Genomic DNA, 23,518 nt, shown 5'->3' on the forward strand with positions numbered 1-23,518 from the left:
TACGGCTCACTATACTTTTGCTCTGGGCAGAGAACTCTGGTTTTGGAAACAGACTGTGAAATTCTGGAAATAACTGTAAAGATTCAAGGAGAAAAATTATACCCCCGAGACAAAGGTATTAACTCACAACATTTTGTACAAGGGAAATGTTTAAGCTCTTTTCTAGGAAAAGGTTTTGCTTTGTGATTTGTTTTAATCTTCCACCTAATGCTGAAAACATATTCTTTTCCTCTCCAGGTTGTCATTTCTGACAGGATGGAAAAGATTGCTTTAATCTGTTGGCAGCCAAAATGACAAGAAATGGGGGCAGAGGCCAAGAGGCGGGAACCCCCATCTTCTGACTGATGTCTCACAATGACTTCCCCAGGCACGACGTCGTGAGATCCCCACACCCCAATAACTGCCCGCACTCCGTCACCTGCTTCCACCCACCGCAAATGCCAGAGTCTCAGCGATGCTCCACAACACTCTGCATTTTTGCATGATGTTTCTGTTGAAGGCACAGACAAAAACACGAAGGGAAATCATTAGCTTTGACTCTCAGCACCTATAGACAGCTGATGCTCCATTCTCTACCTTGTTTTTCTTAAACTTGGCAATGATGCCCAGGTTTCTGACAGCCACCAGCTCCCGGGGACATCCAAGTGGTTCATGCCTCATGGCAAAGTGGGGTACTGGTGACAGGTAGTACAAGGAAACCTGGGAAACAGCTAGTAATGAGGATCTGTTAGAACCTGTGGAAGTCCTCAGGGATTTGTCGCTTCTGCTACTCTCATAAGCCCTGTGGGATACATTAAAACCCCAGGATTCCCACCACTGCCCCAGGAAAGTTTTGAGAAAGAGTTTCTTTCCATCTTTAATTTATACAATATGTTTATTTATCTCACATAGTGAGAGCCAGGCACAGTGCCAGGAACTGAGGTCACCACCTTAAAAGATGCCATCAGGACCGTGAGGAAGGGTGCTATAGGATGCCATGGGGACCCCCAGGAGGAGCCACTAACCTGGTTGAGAGGGGCCTGGAAGCCTGGAGGAAGAGATGGTACTCGAAGTCCTGAAAAGTGAGGGGGAATGAGCCAGGCAGGTGAGGAGATGGGGTGGGGACTCCAGGGACAGGGGAGAGGCTGCACCCAGAGAAGAGCCTCAGGCCCATGTCCCCCTGGCCATCTGTAGCAGTTCAGGCTGGCTGGAGGGTGGGGACAACAAAGCGGAGGCTGGAAGGCAGCCAGGGCCTGACCAGGAAGGGCCTTGCACGCCTGCGGGAAAGGGTTGGGTTCCACTGTAATGTGAAGAGCACCCGGCACGTAGAAGGATATACTGCTTCGAGGAAACCAGGAGCCCGTGTGGCACATGCAAGGTCCCCGGACAGTCTCGTCAGCTGGTAGGATGTGGGCAGAAAGCCACAGTGGCCAGTCCTGGAAGGCCTCCCAGCGTGGCACTCACAGGTGTTTGGGTGAGGCCATAAGTCACCAAATAGGGAATCCTGGAGAGGGGGCGTCTGGAGTGAAGAGGAGGCGTGCAGGGTGGCCGTGTGCGTGCAGATGCCGTGGGGCGCGGCCATTTCACGGCAGTTTCGGGGGAGCAGCAGACCAGAGGGTACGGAGTGGGGAGCTGCGGGCCTTCAGAGAGCTGGGGAATGGGTGTGATGGCCCAGAAAGGGAACACAGGACAAGCAGAGGAGAGGGAAAAGGACATGGCACTGCCTGGGTAGACGTGGTCATTCACTGTTTGAGGATAACGTCTGTGACACTCCAACTTAGTCAAGCAAACTCAAAAGAAGCAGCTGTCACCAAGCAGACCTCAGGGCCATCCAAGCCTCTGTTTTCCTTGTTCCCAGAGCAACCGTAACTCTTACTTTTTGTCTGAGACTCAGTAGCTAACTAGGCGCGAGGCACTGTGGAATGTGGGGCATCACCTGGACAAAAGGTGCAGGAGGGGACCACAACAAGCTGATCTTTATACCCAGACAGCAACCTATAACCCTGCACCCACAGAGCAGGCACCAGCTGGACCTGCTGAGGATGAAGGAACTTTGGCCTCTCCTAAGGGAGAAGCCCAGAGAGGTCAGGGACATTCCCTACGCCACACAGCTGATCACAGGCAGACCCTGGGTTCTGGGCTTAGACCATGCGTCCCCAGCCCTAGGGGAACAATACACAGCAGCTGTGGCTCTAAGATAAGAGCCATTTAAGTTCAGGACACTTAAAAAGGAAAAAGAAAGAGCCAAGGAGTGGGGATTATTTGTTCCTGTAGCCTGTCCTGTAGCCTCGCGTGCTTCCCGTTGGAGGCGTTCCTGAGCCATCGCCCTGCCCCGCCGCACGCGCGCACGCATGTGCGCGCACACACACACACACACACACACACACACACACATCAAAGGCCCTGGGGTCACAATCCTGGGGGGCGGGGGTGTTGGCAGGAACAGCAGCAGGCAAGCCACAGGGCCTGTGCACGGCCACCGCTCTGGGCCCCTCCCAGGGCAGGGAGGGGAGGGAGGAGGAAGCCACAGCAAGTGACTTCTCCAAGCTGTCTGGTTCTTCACCCAAAGCTTCTCTCCTCGTTTCCCTGAGGACACCAGCTCCTGCCCACGCCAAAACAACGCTATCAGGTTCCTATTAAACTGCCATCTGCCTCCCCCTTTCCCAGGACAAGGCAGCCCAGCAGCAGCTTGTGAGCTAATACCCTGCGTTGTCACAGGTGGGGACAAAGAAGGCATGTTTCCTCCCGGCTCTTTGTTGTGGTCTTCTGCCGTGACTTAGTTTCCCCTGCTCCGACCAGTCACAGTTCTCAACTAAGGCAGAGAAGTCGAGGGGAACAAGCTGTGAGGCGGAGGCTGGGCCCTTCCACCTGGCTCTGCTGCTCACCCAGCGAGGACCTGAGATTCCTAATCCTTCAGGTTTGCTTCCATCATCCATTGAAGAGAAAAAGTAGCAACGGTGATCATCAACCTGACTTTCTCAACAGAGACGATCCAATGAGTTAAAATACCCCAGAGGACCTTCCAAGTGCTCAAATGCTCTACTAATGGAGCGATTTCATTATGAAAGATTTATATCTCATATTGTTTTAACTCCCCAAATAAAATCCAGCAAGTGCAATAGGGAAAAGATGAATAAATTAGTGGACATTATTTTGACAGAATACTATACAGCTGTAAAAAAAGAAACAAAAGAACTTTGGAGATGCAGGGGAATGACAAATGGCTTCCCTTCACCCTTCTAGGTTTGCTGGGCTATAAATTCAATTGACATAAGACAGATTAAAAGGAGAAAACCCATATTTAATTACACACACACATGGGAGTCCCACAGAATATGAGACTCGAAGAAGGGACAGATGATTGAAGCTTATATAGTATCCTGAGCTTCCGGAGCTGGAGGCATCTGGGGGTGGGGTGGGGTGGAGACACAAGTTATGGAAAGGTGTGGGAAAATGCACCATAAATAAGGTTGTCATTTTGTGCACTATAGTTATCAATCATTTATTGTCTATTTCAAAATAGCTAGAAGATTTGGAATGTTCTCAACACACAAAAATGATCAATGTTTGAAGTGATGGATGGCCCAATTACTGATTTGATCATTATACATCATATGCATGTATCAAAATAGCATAAGCACCCAACCCCTATTATTATGTATCAATTTAAAGATAAATAAAATAATTAAAAGTCTCTCAAGTAAATAAAGTTGTCTTGGAGCAGCCTTCCTCCTGATAAGATACTTTTACCTAGATAGATTTCCTTTATAGATGTAAATTTCTTTTACAGAAGGACAGCTTTTCTGAGCTACTCCTGTGTCTGCAGTTTCTCAGAATAACCAGCTCAAAATATACCAAAGAAGTATATTTTGGGGTGGCATATTCTGGTCTCCTATCATTATATTTTGGAGTGATGTGCTTTAAGCCCCAACAGAACTAGATTTGGCAATAGCTAATGAGGTTGAAGATATACATATCCTACACCTCAGCACTTGCCCTCCCCAATATGATCTCTCAAGAAATTCTCTCACACATGCACAGAAGAAGGCAGATTGAAGACTGTTCGTAGCTGCATTGATTGAAATAGCAAGGAGGGGGTAGGGGAGACGAATATCTAAATGCACACCAGCAGAAGAAAGGATAATTAATTATATCATATTATTGCAGAATACTTTTTGTTAAGGGAAATAAATGAACCTGCAATACCCATTTCATTTTGAATGAATCCCACAAATATAATGTTGAGTGAAAAAAGCGAGTTGCAGAAAACACATACAGGATTATACCATTTATATAAAATTTGGAAATATGCAAAGACTTTCCAATGGTTATAGATATCAACTTCAATAGTGCAATAAATAAATAAATGCAGGGGGGATGAGAAACACCAAATTCAAGGTGACAGTTGCCTCAGGTGTGGGGGGAATGTGATCAGTGTATTGATAATATTTCATTATTAGGCTGGGTGATGAGTACCTGAGTACTCATTGTATGGTATTTTACAGCTCTCTGAAGTATATTATAATCGTTTTAATGAGGGAGAACTATTATGTACAGACCTTAGAAAGATGGCTCCACTATAGTGTTAAATAAAACAAATACATAGGTAGCACATGATTCTATTTTCATTGAAGAACTATACATGTGCATATGTGTATGTGTGTATGAGTGGTAAACATAAGGAAAAAGCCTGAAGGATATAAGCCAAGCTTGTATTAATACTGTATCCATAATGAATACCTCTGGGAGATGACATTATAGGGAACAGTTTCATTTCTTACTTTATATATTTCTGCATTATTAGTATTTATTATAAACATCATGTATTAGCTCTATAAATAAATAATAATACATACATCAATTCAAAGAATACATGAACTACAGCCTTCTTATCCATTCTTTCAACAAATGTTTATTTAGCACCTACTATATAATTCAGGGACTGGGATGGATTCTGGGGATACCATGATTAACAAAAATTAATACTTCCTTGGTTCTCATGAAGCTTATATTCCAGTGGGAGAGTCAGACATTAATCAAATAATTACACAATTAAATGCAACATGGCACTTGTGCTAAATGCTAGACAAGTGGTGCATAGGATCAGATGTGTTCATGGAGGTCAGACAGGCCATCTCATCAGAGCTGTGATCTTTGAAGAGGAGCAGGAGTTAACTGGGAGAAGTCATCCTTCCAAACATTCTAGCACAAAGAAGAGCATATGCAAAGGCCCTGTGGCAGATGAAAGCACAGTGGAATGAAGGACTGGCTTATGGACTGGTGACACCATTGCTAAGAGAGGAAATTCTGTAAGAGAAGCAAGTTTGGCTAGGGCACAGCAGGAAGGTTTTTGATGGATGAGCTTCTGGGAAAATGTCATATGATTCAAAATGCTCCTAGCAACCCCGAGAAGCTGCAAATCCAGACAATTACTGGACAGACAATAAGAAAAGTTATTAATACTTATTGAACACTTACTTTGTGCCAGGCACTGTTTGAAATGCTGACACATAGTAATTAATTAAATCCTTACAACCACCTTATGAAGTAAGTACTATCATTATGCCCATTTTACAGATAAGAAAGCTGAGGAACAAGTGGAAAAAGTGAGAACATAGAAGTTTTAGTCATATGGCATCTAGATATGCAAAGCCAAAAGAACCTTTAATTATTAAATAGAAAAAAAAGAATATGTATGTGTATATTTTATTTTACAAAAATTTTGAAATTCAATGAACTGGAGAAAATAACTGTGTGCTCCTAGAATGCGGAGACCACATCTGTACAGCCAACCACTGGCGCGATGCCTGGCACCTAGTGAGACCTTCATAAGTATTTGCCACATTAAGCTGTTAGTTGGATATAACAGATAATAATATGAAGAATTCTCTACTTGATACATGTACATAACTTCCAGTCCCCAGATAGAAAAATGTTAGCTATTTATCAATAATTTAAGTTGTAAGTCAACTATCATTAAGCAATAGCAATCTTCCCCCATGAGGAGTTTAAGAAATGATCCCAAACAAACAAAACAAAACAAAAATCCCGCCAGGGTTTGCAGGAGTCATCCATGAACACTCACCCTGCTTTCAGACAAGTGCCTCCGCAACATATGAACTCACATTTATGAAGTGACACATCCATAAATTGGTAAGCATGACGCCGGCTGACTTTGAACTCTGAACAGTTTTTGAACATTTTATGCACATGTAATGTGCACCTTTAAAAGTAAGCTAGAAATGGGCATTATGGTACCACACCTCGAATTTTGCCAAAGATGATGCTCCATCCAAAAAGCCTGGCTTTAATTGCCACGTAGATTACGAATGGAGATGGATAGTCTCGTGGCAAGAAGCACGGCTTCCTCTGCCAACCCTTAAATCATTAAACCTGCTCAGCACAAAGCCCGAGAGTCAATCCCACCGAAACCGACGTGCCCGGACGGGTCTGCCGCCCGCCACGCCAGCCTGGGGCTTTGCTGTGCTCAGTCAGCTGCTTCTCTCCCAAAGGGCCGCAGCTCCCGCTTTGTATTCCTGTCCCAGCTGCTTCCAAAGGCCACGGCTGTGCCAATCAGACGGCAAAAATAGAAGAGAGAGGGAAATAACCATACACATTAACAACCGCTCCATTTTCAAAACACAAAGCAGGGATTTGGGTCTATTCAGCTTCATGAAAGGACTTTCATAAGACACAAATTGAGGCTGTGGTTTCTATGGCTGCCTGGTACAAATATCTTGTGGCTGAGTTTTTCTCCAAATAGGAATCATTCTGAAAAGCTTTCTAAATTTGTCTGTGTGGTATCTGTTCTGTAGGATACCACATGAGAAAAATGGGGACAGATCTCGAATTACACACAGTCTAAATATAAACAATAATATTGCTCAAATATACAACTTAAAAAGTTGAGTTTGAGCACTGGGAAGAAAACTGGTGTGAGCGAGGAGATCTGAGTTGGAATCCTCACTGTATTATCTGCAAGGTCAAGTTGCTTTGCTCGTTCCCCAAATGGGCTGGCCAGCTTGTGGTGATCAGTGAGATAATGAGGCTGCATGTGCCCAGCGCAGGGTCTGTGCCCAACAGTGCATTCCTCTTTTTAGTGCAGGCAATGCATGTACTAAATTTCAGCTATTCCATTCAGTACTACTAATCAGTTCTAGGCAACCCTCTGACAACACGCATTTCAACATAAATGCATTTGGATTCACTGGTCTGCAGCAGAAACCTAAGAAGTTTCTATATGTGGGAAACCAAACGCCTATAGACCAAGACATGAACTTACCTGTTCGGCAAAGTTATACTTGAAGATTAAGAACAGGGACCTCTTGACTCATGGCTCCCTAACCATTACAGAAGCTTTCAACACGCACAAAGGCAAGAGCCCATAGGAAGAGGTTACTTATGGGAGGAGGAGAGAGATAAAATGGGAAAATTGGAATTACTATTAATATGATTAATGCATCCAGCTCAACAGCTGGATGGGACCTTGGATATCTAGTCCAATCTCCTGACTTTTTAGATTGAGAGTGTGAATCTAAGGAAGGTGGGTTGGTTGCCGCAGGTCACCCAAGTTTAACATGGCTTAGCTAGAACTAGAATGCAGTCTAACGGAAGCATTTCAGTCACAAGTGAAAGAAAGCATAACACTTACCCCATGCTAGTTAATGAGTGGGTACCATCTTTAAATATTTCATACAGGAGTCATATTTTTAAATGGTAATTTTCTTTCACTGTGAACAAAGAATCCTTTCCCCCACCCCCAAGGCATGTGCACTGTAAAATTCAAGGTTACTGGAGGAAATACTGCTACTAATTACCATTCTGTCACGGGGCTTTCTTTTCCATATGGGAAAAGGATTGAGAAGCAGATCAGCTATAAGCAACTGCAAGGGAAATTCAGTACACCTCATTTCACTCAATCTAGTCTCCTTAGCAGGGAGATACTTCATAGCGCCGGCGGGCGATGGGATACCCTCCCAAGGCAGCCCACCTGTACAGATTATTGGCTCTCCGAAAAGCGAGTTGAGGATCAAGAAGAGGGAGAAGGAAATCACAGTGGGTATTCTAAGAAACTGGGCACCAAATCAGTGAAATGCAGCCATTGACTCAGAGATTCATGGAACTAAATCACAGGGACTCTGTGAAACTCAAGTCAAGGTCAGATTTTTATTTTGTGTTTTGTTTTCTTTGCTCTTAGGGTTGGGTTTCAGTAAACCCCACATTAAAATTATCCATCATAGAATAAAGAAACTAAGTTTTATTAAGCTGGCAAGACTATTTTGCCCATCATTGTTGCCTTCTTGTTTAACCATTAGTAAAATAAAGCTAATTATTATAGAATAGCTGGCTAGATTTCTTTATTAAGTCAATGAGGTAGAAAGAGAGAGAAGGGACTTATCTAGGCTAGAAGACACATAACAACCTAATGCAATGTGTGGACCTTAACTGGATCCTGGTTCAAATAAGCCAAATGTAAATGGCACTTAGGGACAATTGGGTAAATTAGAAGAAAAAAAGATGAGTGTTAAATACCACTAAGGAATTACTATTGATTTTGTTAGGTGAGATAATGAGCATTGTAGTTAGGTAGGAAAATGTCCTTACTTTTCAATGATGCATAGTTAGGACTTAAGAGAGAAATATGATATCTATGAAAACTTTAAGAAAACCAGTAGCTTAAATAAGTTAGCTAATTAGTTGTTACTCTGCTCTTTGGCCATCCAAAGCAAACAGACCTTGAGATTTCATCTGGGGAAAGAATGGCCACTCTTTGATAGCGCTTGAATTGGCTTATATCCATTTACTATTACACTGGTACCATGGAAACTGTATTTCTTAAAAGAAATGGAATACTTTTGTGTTTTAGTTAGGATCCTTCGAAATTGAAGACTACTAACTTTGAAAAGGTGTGATTTTATAATATCCTATTTATTTATTTTCTTAATGTCATTAACAGCACTTGATTTTGGAGGTTTCCTAATCATGCAACGGTTTCGGACAATAGAAATGGTAAAAATGAACAGGATGAGGAAAAGGGTGGAGGGAAAAAAGCTGCAGTCAAGTTCTCCCAATAAATGAGAAAATATATTTCTCAAGGCATGAAAGACATGATCAGAAAATCCTTTGTCAGCCTCCTTTCCTCCACACACAGGTTAGTCCAGCCACGGGTTCCACTCTAGGTGGGTGGGATGGTCAGGTGTGGGTTTGAAAGGGCAGGCGTCGTCGATCTGATCTCATCGATGAATAGCTGCGGAGTGCTTGTGATGTGGTGAGAGCCACGCCCAGGGCACGCCACTGACTCCTGGACTGCTGGACAGGAGGTGTGTTTGCGACTAGTACTGCCAGGGCTTCCTGCAGGTGCCAGAACACCGTGCACTTCCTCCCTCCTGTGAGCACGGACAGGGCCCTCTTCGTGCTCACCTGAACGATCAGCTTTGACAGTTGACACTTGGCGCTGGCAAGGTAAAGCCAGGGTGAATTCATCAGCCATGTTTTTAATTCTCTGTTAACTAAGAACAAAGTTGTCACGTCCAAGGATGGTAATGGTAGTAGCACCTCTTCTCCAGGAGGGGAGCCACAGGTGAAGGGACGTTTGGGCTGAACCATTTTCTCCCCTTGACCCGGTTCCTTTTCCTACAAATAGCCTTAAGTTTTGAGACAGCTGGCAAAGGTGGAGAGAATTATGTATTTGGCATCAATGGAATTGCTTTTCTGGTCTTGGGGGATCACGTCCCCATTAGCACCACATTCTTATCAAAAGAGCTGACTTCACTCTCTCCACTCTACCATCCGTATTAATTTTGTCTCTGTTTGCTTTTTGTACTTAGAAAACTGCTTTAGACGATTTCTATAAATAGCCTAATCAAAGTGTCAACAAACAGGCTTTAAAAAAAAATCTTGTAAATAATAGTCCATTTGCCTAGTAATTAGTTAATACCCAAACATGCCTTCAAAGGAAAGCATGACACAAGCACAGCGATTTCTATCTCTGTGAGTCATGCAAGCTCCTGAAAAACAGGAAATACAGTGTGAAAGGAATTTAACTCTACTGGAACTGTGGCTTTGAAGATAGGAATATACGTGCCAAGCTTTGTTGTTATGAAGTTACTAGGACTTGCTACCAGTCACCACCTGGGCTTGTAAGAAGTCTAAGAAGAAATTTCCATGCTACGTGGATATATTGGATTCCACGGACTGCAGAAGATAGAATTCTACGTGAATGCCTACTGTCTGTGTCTACACCACACACATACACACTTGCTATTAATTTGCTGTATTTCACCACAAACCTGTGAAAAACTCCTGTGTTCAGTCAACACACTTTCACAATTCTATACTTTAAGACACGGATGGAAGAGCCAACCATATTCATTTGACTGGGAGTAGTCACCTCCTACCTCATGAAGAATGAAAATGACTACTTTCCAGAAAACTTGTCAGCCTGTTATAATTTCAATTGCTCACTTGTTCTCAGGTTTAAAATATATACACGTATTAAATGTCAATGATATCTTCTAAAGATGCTTACTTACCCAGTGGCCTAAATCTGACAGGATGTGCAGTTGGGAATATGGGATTCACAAAGCTTGAAATCCTGTTTTTAGGCTCAGCACACTAGATTTTCTGGGTCTTTTGATACTGCTTCCTTTCATCTCTCTTAATCATGCCCTAAATTTCTCAGACACCATGAGACCAGCTGAAATACAGGTATCTATTCAAAAATTATAGTTTTTCACTGATGCAAAGGAATGCTCTGGGAATTTAAATTAACCCTCCTTCTCCACTTTTCTCTCCAACATACAGCTCAGAAAACCACATACTGACATTTCAAACACTAACATTTCTCTCTAGAAAAATGGGGAAATAAATGTGCAGGAGACTTGGGATAATAGTGTCTTTGGGTGTGTGTGCTTTGAGGTAATTTTCTGGGCGAGACTGCCCCAGAGTGGGGCCACTCTTGTACCTTAGGAACACATCTCTTGGAAGGAATCTAGCTCATACTGACTTTAGAATGGACTGAAGTGGAATGCCTCAGAATCTCTGAAATACAGTAATGGACATGTGAATGCAACTTTTCTGGAAAACAATTCAGCCATATGGTATTAAGAGATTTTAAAATGTTAATACCTTTATCTCAGTCATTCTTCTAAGAAGCTATGCTAAGCAAATGTTAGAAACTCTGACAAACTCTTGTGCACAGAAATATTTATCGCATCGTAAATTCATAAAAGTAGAAACAAATAGCCTAAATTTCTAATAGGATAATAATACATTGGAATGCATCCACACAATAGAATAGTGAGATAAATCATGGTACCATCATTTTAAAAGCTGCTTTCAGATAATATCTACAGATGTAAAACTGCTTATGTTAATGTTAAATTTTAAAAGGGAGCATATAGTATTTTATATATATTTAATACTATGTTCCAGTTTTGATAAAGAAATATTTATAAAAAGAACAGCAGGAAAATACAAATGTGAATCTTGGAATAATGGAATAACTATCATATTTCTTTTTGTTTCTATCTTTTCATATTTTCCAAATTATCTGAAATGCACATTTAGAACTTTAAGAAGAATAAAACAATAAATATCATTTTTTAAAGAAAATGAAGTAGCCTAAACTGAGCACAGTGGCATGTACCTGTAGTCCCACCTATTTGGGATGATGAGGCAGGAGGATTACTTGAGCCCAGAAGTTTGAGGCCAGCCTGGGCAACTTGGTAAGACCCCATCTCTGAAAATAAATAAATAAATAAAGTAGCCTAAATGCAGCACCTCCCTCTTTTATCCTGCACCAAAATTTCAGATAAAATGAATCCAAATAAATTCAAAGGTTATTGGTGGAGACAAAATATTTAGACCTTGTAGTAGGTACTGCATTGGTTTTATAATAGATTGCAAAATGTCCAAGTAGATAAAACATAAAATAGAATTATATACTTCCATGATGTACATTTTTTTATATGTTAATGACAGAATCTTAACTGTCAAGCTCTTGCATGAAACTTTCTTAAAACTGCTTTCAGTGAGACGTGCACCATCTGGGGGATGGTCATGCTGGAAACTCAGACTTGTGGAGGGAGAGAGGGAAAGGGCATTTTTTGAAACTTTAAAATTTGTACCCCCATAATATGCCGAAATAAAATAAAAATAAAAAACTGCTTTCAATACTGACACTTCCATTTTCTGGGACCCTAAAACATATTTTTTAGTTCTTTCTTTTTATTAATAAATATGTATTGAACACTGATCATACGCTAAGCACTATACTAATGACAAAGGATACATTAGTAAATAAATCAGATATGATCTGTTCATTTTCTCTCACTGTCACTAGGATATAAGTACCAATGAATAGTAGGCAAATACTCGTTACAGATGACGAACAGTTTTATAAAAGTAAAAGAGCCAAGTGGGGGCCCAGTATCCATCAGGAAAGATTTCTCTGAAGGATGAAGAAAAACCAGCCACAGAAATAGCATTCTTGGCAGCTGGGGCAGCATATGCAAATGTCCTGAGGCAGAAAGGCATTTTCTGTGTTTTAGGAACATCCAGGAATCCAGAGGAGCTGAGGAAGCATAAGTGATGGGAGGATGACATTGGGTGGGGTTGCAAAGGAAGTTGGCAGGTATCACAGCAGGCAGTGGTTTCTGCAGGCCCTGGTAAGGAGTTGGATTTGCTGCCGCAGAAGCCAATGAAGATGAAGGGTTTTCTTCCCACTGAAGCAAGTGCTTAAAAACTTTTTATTATATTTTTTTATATTATATTATATTAACTAAATATAAACTCACAGGAAGTTGAAAATTTAGTAAAGATTTCTGTGTACCCTACACCCAGTTTCCCCAAACAGTAGTATCTTATATTTGTGTAGTATAATATCAAAATTGGGAGATTAACATTGGCACAATACTGTTAACTAGCTACAGACATTATTCAGCTTTTACCAATTTTTGCATGCATTCGTTCATTTCTATCTGTGAATAGTTCTATGCAACTTCATCCCATGTACATATTCTAATGAGGGATTTTAAGTGAGTGATACAATTCGATTTATGTTTTTGACATCAACCGTTGTGAGAAGAATGGGTTGGATGACAAGTCCAGCTAAGAGGCTGCTGCTATAGTGTAGTGAGGGCCAACAGTGGTTCAAACTACTGTGGAGGCAGCAGACATGGTGAAAATAGATGAACTTATTTGGGAGGGAGAAGAGGGGGAGCCCATGGGCTTGGGGTAAACTGGATGTGGGGGATGAAAGAGGAGAAATTAAAATACATCCAGGTTTCTGGCTTGAATAGCCAGGTGGATGGGGATGCATTCACTGGAGGATGCTACTTGGTCCAGGAGAAGATTTGGTGGAGGGCTGCCTTGCACATGCAAATTTGAGATGCAGTTAGTAGGACATCGGGTAGAAGATAAACATTTGAGAGTCAACAGCATAAAACTGTATTTAAAGCCATTAAAAGTCCTTGAGCAAAATCACAAGGGAGTGAGTATAAAGAGAGGAGACAGCCCAGAGCAGAGATCTGAGCCACTCAATATGATAAATAGCACATGCTCATCTACTCTACCATTTGCTGATTGGTCACTGCATTGGTTGTCTTATCTCATTAGAGTGACTATAAACCTGCAAGCTGAAGAGATCCTGCCTTATAATCCTGCTCTACTCCTATCAATGCCCGGTATTGTTTTGTGCATGCTGGGAATGCTAACTAAAATCAGTTCAGTCCAATAAACATTTGCTAATCATGACCTGTTACACTGGTGAGACAAAGAAGAATACTGGATAATTTGTTCAACAGAGTCACTCTTGACTTCCACCTGTATTAAAACAAGGAGAAGAATGGAGTCAGAGTGGACATTTTCCTCTCTTCTAATACTGATTTGACTGCATAAAAAATATGCCAATTTAGAAGAAGGATATCATGTTTTCTTCTCAATACTAGCACCAGCCACCTCTAATGATATTTTTTAAAGTATTAATTTCCTATTGAAAAGGACACCAAAAATATGGAAAAACAATCCATGCTCATGGATTGGAAGATTTAATATTGTTAAACTGACCATATTACCTAAAGCAATCTACAGATTCATGCACTGTATCAAAATTCCAAAGATATTCTTCATAGAAAAAAAAAAATAATCCTAAAATTCTTATGGAACTACAAACTACCCCACATAGCCAAAGCAATCCTGAGCACAAAGAACAAAGCTGGAGGCAGTTATATTACCTAACTTCAAAATATATTACAAACTATAGTAACCAGAATAGCATGGTATTGACACAAAAACAGATACACAGACCAATGGAACAGAATAGAGAACCCAAAAATAAATCCACATATTTACAGCCAGCTGATTTTTGATGAAGGCACCAAGAACATACGTTGGGGAAAGGACAGTCTCTTCAATAAATGGTGCTAGCAAAACTGTACATCCATATGCAGAAGAATGAAACTAGATCCCTATCTCTCACCATATACAAAAATCAACTCAAAATGGATTAAAGACTTAAGCATAAGACCTGAAACCATGTAACTTCTAGAATAAAGCATAGGGAAACTGCTTCAGGACATTGATCTAGGCAAAGATTTTATAGTTAAGACTTCAAAAGCACAGGCAACAAAAATAAAAATAGACAAATGGGATTAGGTTAAACTAAAAAATTCTTCATAGCAAAGAAAATAATCAACGGAGTGAAGAGAAATCCTATAGAATGGGAGAGAATACTTGCAAACCATTCATTTGACAAGGGACTAATATCAAGAATATACAAGACACTCAAACAATTCAACAGCAAAAAAACAAATAATCTGATTTAAAAATTGGCAAAGGATATGAATAGAAATTTCTTAAAAAAAGACATACAAATGGCAAATAGGTATATGAAAAAGTGCTCAACATCATTAATCATCAGGGAAATGCAAATCAAAACCACAATGAGCTATCACCTCACCCCAGTTAGAATGACTATCAGCAAAAAGACAAAAAAAATATGCTGGTGAGGATGTGGAGAAAGGGGAACTGTTATATACTGTTGGTAGGAATGTAGATTAGTAGAGCCATTACGGAAAACAATACAGAGGTTTCTCATAAACTAAAAATAGAACTATCATACAATCCAGCAATCCTATTCCATTCAAGAGAAAGGAAATCAATATGTCAAAGAGATATCCACCCCGTGTTTATTGCAGCTCTTTTCACAATAGCCAAGAGATGGAATCAACCTAAATGTCCATCAACGGATGAATGGATAAAGAAAATGTGATATGTATGCCCAATGGAATATTATTCAGCCATAAAATAATGAAATCCTGTCATTTGTGGAAACATGGATAAGCCTGGAGGACACTATGTTAAGTGAAATAAGTCAGGCACAGAAAGATAAATACTGCATGTTCTCACTCATATGTAGGAGCTAAAAAATATTGAGCTCATAGAAGTAGAAAGTAGGCCTGGCACAGTGGCTCATGCCTATAATCCTAGCATTCTAGGAGGCCAAGGTGGGAGGATTGCTTGAGGTCAAGAGTTCAAGACCAGCCTGAGCAATAGTCAGACGCCATCACTATAAAAAATATAAACATTGGCAGGGAGGCTGAGACAGGAGGATGGCTTGTTGCCAGGAGTTTGGGGTTGCAGTGAGCTATGATGATGCCACTGCACTCTACTCCAGGTGACAAAGCAAGACCTTGTCTCAAAAAAAAAAAGAAAAAGTAGAGAGTAGAATGGTGGTCATTAGTATCTGGGAAGGTTAGGGGGTAGTGAGGATAGGGGGAGACTGGTTAAGGGATACAAAGTTATAGCCAGATGTGAGGAATAAGTTTTAATGTTCTGTAGCACTGTAGGGTGAGTATGTCATTTAAAATTTATATTAATTTGTATGTCTTTCTCTTGTAAATCTGTCATTTGTTATAGGAGCCTTAGCCAGGAAATTAGGATGAATGGAAGAAAAGGTATTTTCCTCCCCTAAAATCCCGATCACCCTTCTAGTCACTTCCAGGTTCTTTCTTGCTTCTTCCCTCCTCTCCAGCAGCCATGTCCCCCTCTGGTGAGCTGGCTTCCTGATGGATCATTCCTGCACAAGTAGAACAACTTTAGACTCATTCTAACATCATCATCACCCCAGAAGGGAAAGGTGCAGAGTCCTCGAGATGCAAATCTCCATGGGATCCTGCTCAGGCCTCTGTTCTTCACCTTCCTCCTCCTGAACATGCAGTCTACACTGGCCCATCCCCGCCCATGGCTTCCCTACCACCCTTGTCACATGAGTCTCAAGTCCAGCTTCCTCCTCCTGATCCACAGGCTCAGCCAAGCATCCTCACTTGGGGGGCCCATTGACACCTCAAATACAACAGGTCAGAACTGAGCTCATTCCTCCCCACCGGCCCCAAACCCTCCCTCCTTCCTCTTTTCCTTTCCTTGTTTTTAACACCTCACTCCCCCAGACCACCAAGCCAGCACCCTGGGGCTCACCCACAAGCCACTCTCACTCTCACACCCTATTACTTGCCAAGCCCTGAAGATCTTATCCTTTAAATATCTCTTGAATCAACTCTCTGGCCCCATGGCCTTTCATCTGGTGAGCTTCAAACAGCTTCCCACGGGCCCCTCTCTCCTCAATCTTTCTCTGCTGGACCACAGAGCAAACTTTCTGAGTCCCTATTTTATCACTTCACTCACTTCCATCAACATCAGCCACTGCTTACTGCGGTGGACCGCACACGGTCCTACATGCCTTACATATTTGAAATCGTTGAGCCATCCCAGTGATTTTATAAGACAGGCCATATTATCATCCTTGCTTTAAGAAGAGGAAATGGAAGCACAGAGAAGTTCAGTGACTGGTTTCAGGTACACGTACCTGGCAAGGAGGATAGTTGGGACCTAGAGAGCGCCAGCTGGCTTCCAGCATCAGCCTCTACCCGGGGAGTATTTGCCTCTGGGCACCTTCTTCGAGCCTCCTCCACCTTCACCTTCACGACCCATCACAACCATCCCCACTTTTACTTGCAGAGGCTGAAAACTTGTCAGGGTTCCCACTGTCTACCCTGCAGAATAGATGCCAGCCCCAGGGCTTGACACTGAGAGGTTCCACAACCCCAGCCAGCCTTTCTGTGGCTGGCTCTCATACTTCCCATGAGAAGGGTTTCCAGCTGTGCTCTCCCGCTTGCCGCTGCCCCACAAGCTGCACTCTCTCTGCCTCTAGCATGTGTTATAATTCCCTCTTAAACGTCTTGGCCTAAACCGCATCCCCACCTTGCACCTGGCGAATTCCTGCTTTCTTAGGGATTCAGTATTAGCATTTCTTCCTCCAAAAGCCTTCCCTGAGCCCTGCAGGCCACGCTCACACCCATATTCCAGCACTCGGCACATTGCTAGCAATGTGGATTTGATGTAATATCCACAATATCAGTTGTGGGATTTTTTTGTTTTTAGCTACAGGAAGGATGCTAACTTTTATAACTGCAGGACATCTTTAGTTCTCACACTTTCTGATTATACATGTAAATTGGTACATGCACGTGGAATTTTTCTTCTATAAACCATACTTGATCAGACAAATAATGTTACTATATTGGGAGGGTTTTCTTTTTAAAATAAACGTTATCAAATAACACTTCTTCAGAGTTAAACTTTATCCGATCAAATTCAAATATCACCCAGCCCTAGAACTACTTTTATAATTCTTTTTTTTTTCATTATCCCTTTTTAAAAAAATTTTTAAATTTCATTATGGGGTACAAATGTTAAGGTTATGTATATTGCCCATTCCCCCCTCCCCTCTTGGGTCAGAGCTTCCTTTTATAATTCTGTACGTAAATCTTACCTTTCAGAGAGTTTCAAGAGTCTAACGGGGAAATGTGTGAGAGATAAATGTTGTGACTAACATGGAAGTCCAAAACAGAATGTGTCTGGACAGACATGTCCATTTACTACAATAATAGCACAATAAAAGTCACATCCCCTTTTGTTCAAGGACTTCCTTTTAGGAAGAACTGGATTCTGTGCTGACATAGACCCATCCCACATTAATCACTGATTTCCTCTTGAAAGAGTCAGATGAGACAAGAGTAAAATTCTCCATGATTATAATGACAAAATAGTTTCCCTTCAATTGGTTGAAAGAATTTATTCACGTTTATAGTAAAATCTCCAAGTAGGTAGCATTTTTTTAAAACGAAAGGTTGCCTTTAATGTGGTCAGAAAGAGGAAATTTGCACTAAACTACTCAACTTTGTCACCAAAGCCACTTCCTGAGAACTCCACCTTCAGCTCAGGCACTTGGTCCTGCTACAACTACCTCAGAAAATAACTTTCATAAAGCTAACACTGAGCTGAGAGACATTCACTTGTGAAGCAAAATTCAAATGGTTCACACCTGTAATCCTAGGACTTTGGGAGGCCAAGGCAGGAGGATCTCTTGAGGCCAGGAGTTCAAGACCAGCCCAGCAATAGTGAGACCTGGTCTCTACAAAAAATAGAAAAATTAGCCGGGCATGGTGACACACACCTATAGTCCTAGCTACTCTAGGAGGCTGAGGCAAGAGGATCGCTTGATCCCAGGAGTTGGAGGTTGCAGTGAACTATGATGGTGCCATTGTACCCTAGCCCAGGTGACAGAGCCAGACTCTGTCTCCAGAAACAATAACAAAATATGTTTCATATACTGTAGTTACAAAGGCAAGAAATTAAATTAGTACATTTTCTAAGATTTTCCAGCACGAGCTGATATGCCTAGCACTAGATATTCCGTTTACCAGGAAAATCCAAGCTCCAGGAGCCACTTGCTCCACTGTGATGGCTCAAGCTTTCAAGCTTTTCCAGAGTATTTCTCAGGATACATTTGTATTCTACAAAAATGAGAAAGGTGTAACTCGACAAAATTTCTTTCTTGGATAGTTCATCAACTGAATGCAGATAGGAAAAGGCAAGTAGTTACAAAGAAGCCTCTTTGAAAGGGTGAGAAATAAGAGGAGAAAGAATTATTTGAACATGTGAGCATCACCACCTTGTGCAATAGTCTGTAGAGAAAGAATACTTCAAGGGCTTTTGGGTGCATTTTCTTCTATCCTGTGCCGCTACACTCCCTACCCCAGGGTAGAACCATTTTACAGCAGAAAAGGGTGTGTGTGTGTGTGTGTGTGTGTGTGTGTGTGTGTACCATTTAACATGAGGGTCTTCTGCCAGAACCAACATGAGCCAATCCTTGAAAAGGAAAACAGTCCATTTCATAATTGCAGGAAGGTTTAAAGAGCCTAATTTCAGATTACCACCCTGCAACGGAAAGCAGATTTCAGCTAAGTACAAAAAAGTTTCTAACAAATACAAATGTCCAGTACTGACTGGGCTGTTACTGGAAATTTGAGGCAGTTTTAAGCAAGGACTTGAAGGTCAGGCTTAGTTAAAGAGGTGGGCCTGCCGTTGTCCATGCGGTCACATCCTTGTGGTAGACAGTCTGCATAGATAGCCACCAGCACTTCCTCCCATGCAGAGGTGGTGTTTGCTTCCCCTCCTCTTGGATCTGGGCTGTCCCTGCAACTTGCTTTGCTTGACAGAATGCTGCAGAGTAGCACTGGGACTTGTAGCCTCTCCCTTAAGAGACATTGCAGCTCCCATACTTTTCCTCTTAGAAGATTGGGCTAACTTACTGAAAGATGAGAGGCCATGGAGAGAGACAGACAGACAGACACACCTTCCAGAGGGGCTCCAAGCCCCAAGCAAACAGCCAACAGCAAGGCCCCAGACCATCTTGGATCTTCCAGCCCCACGTGAACCACTCCAGCCAACATCATAAGGGACCTAGCCCAGCTAGGTCTCTATGGATGAGGTCTCTATCATCCCTGATGACCTGCTACAAACCACCTCAATCCCCAACCCACAGGATCTGAACAAATAAAATGGTGGTTGCTTTAAGTCCACCAAGTCTGGGAGCAGTTAGTTATATGGAAACAGATGATTCATTCCCAAGATGTGGCCAGTTATATTAAGAGTGCTCATTTCATCCCATTGGTGAGAAGCAGTGAATATGTGTTATTCTGTGAGCAGGGAATGTGCTTAGTACTGAATGAGGCTGAATGACCCACCAATAATGTTGTAATGGGTGTGTTGTGGTTGGAATATCCCCTCCAAAACTCATGTTGAAATTTAATCCCCAGTGTGGCAGTATTGAGAGGTGGGCCTTTAAGAGGTGACTGGATTGTGAAGGCTCTGTGCTCATAAATGGATTAATGCCTTCATGGATTAATGGGCTAACAGATTAATGCCTTATCATGGGAGTGGAGCTGGTGGCTTTATAAGTAGAGGAAGAGAGACCTAATACATCAGCAAGCTCAGCCCTCTTGCCATATTGTCTCTGGACTCCGCAGAGAGTCCCCACCAGCAATGAGGCTCTCACCAGATGCACCTGCTCAGCCTTGGACTTCCCAGCCTCCATGATTGTAATAAACAAATTCCTCTTCTTTATAAATTATCCAGTTTCAGGTATTCCATTATAAGCAGCAGAAAATGACTAAGACAAGAGTTTTTTCTTCGAGATGGAGAATCTTCCTCATACACTCTTAGGCCCTTTCCTATCCACATATTCAGTGGGTGCTGAGACCAAGGGGGAATTTGATGCTTCCTGGTCTTTGTGCCCCTAATCTGTGCTCACCTGCAGAGTAGAAAACAGCACATTTCCTGGGGAAGCCTCAGTCCCTTCTGTGGAGGCCCCTCCTACAGGCTCCTGCAGAGGGAACAGCCTCAGACATTTCCTAAAGCCCAGTCTTCCAGAGTGACACCCCTTCCCTGCCCCCATGAGGGGTGGACAGCCTAGTCTCACCTCATGGAGACCAAACTGGACCAGTTGGATATTCTAGGAAGACACGAATAGGCAACACAAAGACAGTAGATATCAGAGACCCCAGAAGGAGGATTGGTAGCAGAGGACTCGGTGCTTTGGTGAGCAGCAGCAAAAGGGACAGAGCAGAGACTCCCAGTCGCCACAGTGGAGGATGATAAAAGGTGCCTACGGCAACCTGGTACCTGGTTCCTGCATTCTGCGCCTCCAACCATGATTCTTTTATGGCCTCTGTGAGGCATGCCAGGTTTCTGTAGGAAGAAACTAGGGCTATAACCACCCTCATATCTTTATAATAAAACTACATCTTTTGCAATTACCATAAGGTTAATTTTATGTGTCAACTTGACTGGGCCATGTGCTGCCCAGATATCTGGTTTTAAGCATTATTTCTGGGTGTGCCTGTGAGGGTGTTTCTGAAGAGATTAGCATTTGAATCTGTGGACTGAATAAAACAGCTGGCCCTCCCCAGTGTGTGTGGGCATCACCCAACCCACTGAGGCTGAGTAGAACAGAAAGGTGGACAAAGGTTGAATTCTCTCTCTAGCTGCATAACTGCTGGAGCTGAGACTTTGGTCTTCTCCTCCCCTTGGACTGAGACTTACACCATCGGTGCTCCTGGTTCTCATGCCTTCACACTCCGACTGGAATCTACACCACCGGCTTTCCTGGGTCTCCAGCTTGCAGAGGGCAGATCATGGGACTTCCCAGCCCCCGTTATTGCATGAATCAATTCCTCATAATAAATATCATCGTATACATGCATTATATACATATATATCCTATCGGTTCTATTTTCCTGGAAAACCTAATACAGTTCCTTCTTCTTCCTCCCTCCTCTATTTTCCTTCTCCTCCCTCCCTCTTCTTCCTCTTATAATTTAAAGGATCCCAATGATATAAGAGACAGTGTGGGAAGGAGGAGTGTTTTAGCCACCACTATTTCCATAATCTACAGTCAGCCACTCCACATAAATCTGCAATCTAACTAAAATCAGTATGTTTGAGCTGCAGCTTCCAGGCAAATACTCCGAGATGTCCCTAAGGAGGTGGCTGTCCCAAATCATTCGCTGCACTGGAAATCCTGGAGCTGCCACAGAAGACACAATTGACTTTCTTTTGAATCTTGTCATTCTTCTTCTCATTTGCCCTTTGCATCACCATATAATTCCTGTTCAGGGCTTTAAGGCTCATTCATAGCTGCACATTCCTTTTCCCTCCTGCCCTGTTCAGCATGGCTAAGCACTCTGGCCTCTTTGCATTTATGAGCTAATTTCTAATCCCAGCACAAATTCTTCCATCTCCCAACTCTACACCATCACTAGGATGGTCACAGTGATATATAAGTCACTCCACTCTTGACTACAGCACACTTCTCTCCTCTGCCACAACCCCTACGTCAAGCTTTTGTCCATACATTCCCCTGAGCTGTGCCCCCTCACCACACCCTCCCACCTACCCAATCCTTTGATATTCACTCCACGCAGCATTCATCGTAGCACTGTTCACTCAGTTTTACGTAGAATTGGGATCTTTTATAAATATTAATAACCTTCAGTGAGTCAAGGCAAGTCTTTGCAGCAAGCTTTTGCCTAAGAGAATTCAGTTGTAAAATGGCTAAAGGGCTTCTTTATAATATAAACTCATCCTTTGTCATGTAAATCCCACTGTACGGCCCCATGAGCAAAATGAGAGCAAAATTAATTTACTTATTATTTAATTATTCTTCCTCTTCCCTATCACACCTGAGATGTGAAAATTCCAGAAGCAGGAAGAATAGCTTCCACTTTTTTCTGACATTCCAAACCAACTTTGCACCCTTGAAAGGCTAAATGCTGCCCCTGAGAATGACAAGAAAAATTGTGAAACACCCGAAATCAAAATGGACTTTGAAGGACAAGGTGTTTCTCTGCACAGTCCTGACTATGTTCCCCTTTCTCATTCTTTCACTTTAATCAATCATAAATTTGATTACAAATTTGTTACAGCAGTATGTAAACTTTTCTATTACTCTTAAGTAAAATCAACCTGTTGTGTAACACGGTCAGCCCTTTAGCCCTTTGTATTCATGGGCTCCATATCCACAGATTCAACCAACTGTGGGTTGAAAATACTTGGGGAAAAAATGGATAGTTGCATCTGGACTGAACATGTACAGGCTTTTTTCCTTATTAGTCTCTAAACAATACAACTATTTACATAGCATTTACATTGTACTAGGTCTTATAAGTAATCTAGTGATGATTAAAATTATATGTGAGGATGTATGTAGATTATATGCAAATACTACAATATTTTATATGAGGGACTTGAACATCCTTGGATTTTTATTTCCAAGGGGTGTCCTGGAACTAAACCTACCCAGAGATAATTGTACTGTCTTTTGAATAAAATAGGAAGTATGTGACTATATGTAAGACATAGACAGTATTATTAATGAATTAGGGTCCTTTGTTTATTTAAGAAAAAAAATTTTTTTTTTAAGAGACAGGGTCAATCTTGCTCTGTCACCCAGGCTGGAATATAGTGCCATGACCATAGCTTACTGAAACCTCAAACCTCTAGGCTCAAGAGAACCTCCTGCCTCAGCCTCTTGAGTAACTAGAACTACAGGTGCCTGCCACCACGCCCAGCTAATTTTTTAAAAAAAATTTTGTAGAGATGGGGTCTCACCATGTTGCTCAGGCTAGTCTTGAACTTC

The sequence above is a fragment of the Microcebus murinus genome, chromosome 8 (genome assembly GCF_040939455.1).
Source record: "Microcebus murinus isolate Inina chromosome 8, M.murinus_Inina_mat1.0, whole genome shotgun sequence".
Taxonomy (NCBI): Eukaryota; Metazoa; Chordata; class Mammalia; order Primates; family Cheirogaleidae; genus Microcebus; species Microcebus murinus.